We start from the raw sequence: 6,000 nt of genomic DNA on the forward strand, positions 1-6,000 counted from the left end.
TGATGCAGGAGAAGGACCCTCGACGCCTCCTGACATAAAACCAGGAGTCAAAGCAACTGGTAAAAGATCAGAGGCCAATATTGAGTCTTTTTCCCTAAAGGACCTCCGTGGCCTAAGAAAGGATTACACCCGACGACCTGATGAGTCTATAATTAGTTGGTTGGTCCGTCTTTGGGATGCTGCAGGCGAGGCTACAATTCTGGATGGCACTGAAGCCAGGCATTTGGGATCCCTGTCACATGATCCTGTCATCGACCAAGGAATGATGAGAGGGCCTAACCCTCACAGCCTCTGGGCACGGGTCCTGGACAGTGTAGCACAAAGATACCTGTGTGCAGATGATCTTTATATGCAGCAGACCCACTGGAAGACGATAGAACAAGGGATCCAACGCCTGAGAGAAATGGCAGTGGCAGAGATTATCTTCTCAGATGACATAACAACTAGGAATCCGGACTTGGTACCATGTACATCTGTGATGTGGCGAAAACTTGTACGACTTGGGCCCCATGAATATGCTTCTGCTTTAGCAATAATGAAGCGGGACGAGAGGGATGAGACCGTGCTTGATATGGCAAAGAAGCTCCGAGCATATGCAGATGCTGTGCATGGCCCAACACATGCCAGAATTGCAGCTGTGGAAACACGTCTGCAGAAATTAGAAGACAAGATAGAGGAGAATCATAAAAGACTCAGGGAGGAGATTAAAGAGGACCTTCTCCAAATCTCAGCAGTACAAATTAGAGGCCCTGGTATCCAACGCAGACGTTCCCCTGATGGGGAGAGGAGGTACACCCCACGAGCTGAGCTGTGGTTCTTCCTACGTGATTGCGGAGAAAACATGAGGAGATGGGATGGAAAATCTACTGCTGCTCTGGCACAACGGGTGCGTGAATTGAAGGAAGGCAAGACCCAAAGAGGAAGTTCCACCAAAAGGAGAGCAGCTCCAGTTGCCCGTAGCCAAGCTGCCAAGAATGATGATGATGATATATCTGATCCCCTTGAAGGAACCTCTAAGACATATGCCCAAGGAAAGAAGGATAAACAGGCTTAGAGGGGCCCTGCCTCTAGCCAGGGAGAGGCGAGGGAAAATCGTGTCTTCTGGACTGTGTGGATTCGTTGGCCTGGCACATCGGAACCACAAAAGTATAAAGCTTTGGTTGATACTGGTGCCCAATGCACATTAGTCCCATCAAGATATGTGGGGGCAGAATCTGTTTCTATTGCTGGTGTGACAGGTGGATCACAGGACTTTACCTTGGTGGAAGCTGATGTGAGCTTGACTGGACATGAATGGAAAAAACATCCTATTGTGACTGGCCCAGAGGCCCCATGCATTTTGGGCATAGATTACCTCCGAAGGGGGTATTTTAAAGATCCAAAAGGATTCAGGTGGGCATTTGGGATAGCAGCTGTGGTGACAGAGGGCATCCAGCAATTGAACACCTTGTCTGGACTGTCTGAGAATCCAAGTACTGTAGGACTTCTGAAAGGAGAAGAGCAAAAGGTACCAATTGCCACTTCCATAGTGCATCGCCGACAATACAGAACAACTCGAGATGCTGTGGTTCCCATCCATAAGATGATCCGTGAGCTGGAGAGCCAAGGGGTGGTCAGCAAAACCCACTCACCCTTCAACAGCCCCATCTGGCCTGTCCGTAAATCTGAAGGAGAATGGAGACTGACCGTAGACTATCGTGCACTGAATGAGGTGACTCCACCACTGAGCGCTGCCGTGCCGGACATGCTGGAACTGCAGTACGAGCTGGAGTCCAAGGCAGCAAAGTGGTACGCCACTATCGATATCGCCAATGCATTTTTCTCCATTCCTCTGGCAGCAGAGTGCAGGCCTCAGTTCGCTTTCACATGGAGGGGAGTGCAGTACACCTGGAATCGACTGCCCCAGGGGTGGAAGCACAGTCCTACTATCTGCCATGGACTGATCCAGACTACACTAGAAAAAGGTGAGGCTCCAGAACATTTACAATATATTGATGATATCATTGTGTGGGGGAACACAGCAGCAGAAGTGTTCAAGAAAGGAGAGAGAATCATCCAAATCCTCCTGGAAGCCGGCTTCGCCATCAAGAAGAGTAAAGTTAAGGGACCTGCTCGAGAGATCCAGTTCCTGGGAGTGAAGTGGCAAGATGGACGGCGTCAGATTCCTACTGATGTCATCAACAAAATCACAGCTATGTCCCCACCAACTAACAAGAAGGAGACACAAGCTTTCTTAGGCGCCATAGGTTTTTGGAGGATGCACATTCCTGAGTACAGTCAGATTGTGAGCCCTCTTTACCTGGTCACCCGCAAGAAGAACGATTTCCATTGGGGCCCTGAGCAGCAACAAGCTTTCACCCAGATAAAGCAGGAAATTGCTCATGCAGTAGCCCTTGGCCCAGTCAGGACGGGACCAGATGTGAAGAACGTGCTCTACTCTGCAGCCGGGAACCATGGTCTGTCCTGGAGCCTGTGGCAGAAGGTGCCTGGTGAGACTCGAGGCCGACCATTAGGATTTTGGAGTCGGAGCTACAGAGGGTCTGAAGCTAACTACACCCCAACAGAGAAGGAGATCTTGGCTGCCTACGAAGGGGTCCAAGCAGCCTCAGAGGTGGTTGGCACAGAAGCACAACTCCTTCTGGCACCCCGACTACCAGTGCTGGGGTGGATGTTCAGAGGAAAGGTTCCCTCAACCCACCATGCCACCAGTGCTACATGGAGCAAGTGGATTGCCCTCATTACACAGCGCACCCGGATTGGAAAACTGAATCGCCCTGGGATTTTGGAAGTAATTACAAATTGGCCTGAAGGTGAAAGTTTTGGTGTCACAGATGAGGAACAAGAACCAGTGACACGGGCTGAAGAAGCTCCACCATATAACCAACTGCCAGCAGAGGAAACACGCTATGCTCTATTCACCGACGGTTCCTGTCGCATTGTGGGGATGAATCGGAGGTGGAAAGCAGCCGTATGGAGCCCCACGCGACGGGTAGCAGAGGCCACTGAAGGAGAGGGTGGATCCAGTCAACTTGCTGAACTCAAAGCGGTTCAACTGGCCTTAGACATTGCTGAAAGAGAGAAGTGGCCAAAGCTTTACCTTTATACCGATTCATGGATGGTAGCCAATGCTCTGTGGGGATGGTTGGAGAGATGGAAAGAGGCTAACTGGCAGCGTAGAGGAAAACCAATTTGGGCTGCCGAAGAGTGGAAAGATATCGCTACCCGGTTAGAGAAATTACCTGTGAAGGTTCGCCATGTAGATGCCCATGTTCCCAGAAGTAGGGCTAATGAAGAGCAGAAAAACAATCAGCAGGTAGATCAGGCTGCAAAGATAGGGGTGTCGAAGATAGACCTTGATTGGGAACACAAGGGAGAGTTGTTCCTGGCTCAATGGGCCCATGATGCCTCAGGTCATCAGGGCAGAGATGCCACATATAAGTGGGCACGAGACCGAGGGGTGGATCTAACCATGGACAGTATTTCTCAAGTTATCCATGACTGTGAGACGTGTGCTGCCATCAAGCAAGCCAAGCGGGTGAAGCCCCTCTGGTATGGGGGGCGGTGGTCCAAGTACAAGTATGGAGAGGCCTGGCAGATTGACTACATCACACTGCCTCAAACCCGCCAGGGCAAGCGCTATGTACTGACCATGGTGGAAGCCACCACTGGATGGTTGGAGACCTACCCTGTGTCTCACGCTACAGCCCGTAACACCATCCTGGGCCTGGAAAAGCAGGTCCTTTGGAGGCATGGCACCCCTGAGAGGATTGAGTCAGACAATGGGACTCATTTCAAGAATAGCCTTATCAACACTTGGGCTAGGGAACATGGCATTGAGTGGGTGTACCATATCCCCTACCATGCACCAGCTGCAGGGAAGGTGGAAAGGTACAATGGACTGTTAAAAACCACCTTGAGAGCATTGGGTGGGGGATCATTCAAAAACTGGGAGCAGCATTTAGCAAAGGCCACTTGGTTAGTTAACACCCGGGGTTCTACCAACCGAGCGGGCCCCGCCCAGTCTGAGTCCCTGAATAAAGTAGATGGAGACAAAGTCCCAGTGGCACATATCAGAGGTTTGTTAGGGAAGGCAGTTTGGATCAATTCTGCCCCGAGTACAGACAAACCCATTCGTGGGATTGTCTTTGCTCAAGGACCAGGTTGTACATGGTGGGTAATGCAGAGAGATGGAACAACACGATGTGTGCCTCAGGGAGATCTGATTGTGGGGTGAGGCAGCATGAGACAGAAGGAAATATGTAAGTGTCAAAGGTCTGAGCAAGTGAGATAGAAGGAAATGTGTAAGTGTCGAAGGTTTGAGCAAGTGAGATGGAAGAAAATGTGTCCGAATAAGTGAAAGATGGAAATTTCTACTTGCTGAAGTTTTTACATGCTGTTTAGTATGTTCACGATATGGAGATAAGGGGTGGAATGTCCTAGGGTGATGTTATGGTGTTTCTATCTCCAATCGTGTGTCCTGATTATGTTTGGTATTATGTCCTGTGCTTCCAGGACTGAGTCTGAGAGTGAAGCTTTGTTTTGTCTTGTTATCAGCCGGCTCACCTCCCCCATGGTCTATGTTTAGGAGAGGTTTTAGCTCGGCTTGCTTGCTTGCTTGCTTGCTTGCTTGCCTGCTTGCTTGCCTGCTTGCTCGCTTCTGCCTTTTTCTTTCCTTCGCTTTGCCCTTGCTTTCTGCTTATTAGTTAGTTCAGCTAGGCAGTCCAACTTTTTCCCTGGACTGTTTTCTCTTCCACCCCGTCCCCTCCCTCTCCTGGATACCATCTGAACGGACGGGGACCTGGGAACCCCAAGAAACACCGGGAGGCTACACTTTGTCACCTGCAGCAGTCATCCCCAGCGCCAGAGACTGATAACTGAGCGACCACTCGCCAGAGAGACTGAGTTTGTCATCCCTTCAGAACGGTGAAAGAGTTTTTTTTGTCAGCTGGTGTTGTCTTTTTTCCCTGTGCTGGGGAGTGTCTTGCTTGTTAAATAAACAGGTTTTTTCTCCCACTCTTCTCCGAGGAAATTCTTCCCGAACCCGGTGGGGTGGGGGGGGAGGAGTCGTGGGGTTTGCTGTCTGGGGGCTCCTTCTGGAGGTTTTCCCCCAAATTTGCCCAAAACCAGGACAAGGGGAAAACCAATATGGGCTGCTGATGAGTGGAATGACATTGCCACTCGGGTAGAGAAGTTGCCTGTAAAAGTCCGTCATGTAGATGCCCATGTCCCCAAGAGTTGGGCTAATGAGGAGCATCAAAACAACAAGCAGGTAGATCAGGCTGCACAGATAGAGGTGTCAAAGATAGATTTAGATTGACAACACAAGGGTGACTTGTTCCTGGCTTGATGGGCCCATAATGCCTTAGGTCATCAGGGCAGAGATGCCACCTATAAGTGGGCACGAGACCGAGGGGTGGATCCAACCATGGACAGTATTTCTCAGGTTATCCGTGGCTGTGAGATGTGTGCTGCCATCAAGCAAGCCAAGTGGGCAAAGCCCTTCTGGTATGGGGGGCGATGGTCCAAATATAAGTATGGAGAGGCCTGCCAGATTGACTACATCACACTGCCTCAAACCCACCAGGGCAAGCACTATGTACTGACCATGGTGGAATCCATCACTGGATGATTGGAGACCTACCCTGTTCCTCATGCCACTGCTCGGAACACCATCTTGGGCCTGGAAAAACAGGTTCTTTGGAGGCATGGTACCCCTGAGAGTATTGAGTCAGACAACAGGACTCATTTCAAGAACAGCCTTATAAACACCTGGGCTAGAGAACACCGCATTGAGTGTGTGTACCATATCCCCTACCACTCACCTGCTGCAGGGAAAGTTGAACGGTGCAATGGCCTGCTTAAAACCACCTTGAAGGCACTGGGTGGGGGAACTGCCAAGAACTCGGAAATTAATCTACCAAAGGCCACATGGTTAGTAAACACCCGAGGTTCCACTAACCAATCGGGCCCTGCCCAATCTGAGGCTTTGGGAATATCAGA

The sequence above is a fragment of the Sturnus vulgaris genome, chromosome W (genome assembly GCF_052056855.1).
Source record: "Sturnus vulgaris isolate bStuVul1 chromosome W, bStuVul1.hap1, whole genome shotgun sequence".
In the NCBI taxonomy this organism is placed as follows: Eukaryota; Metazoa; Chordata; class Aves; order Passeriformes; family Sturnidae; genus Sturnus; species Sturnus vulgaris.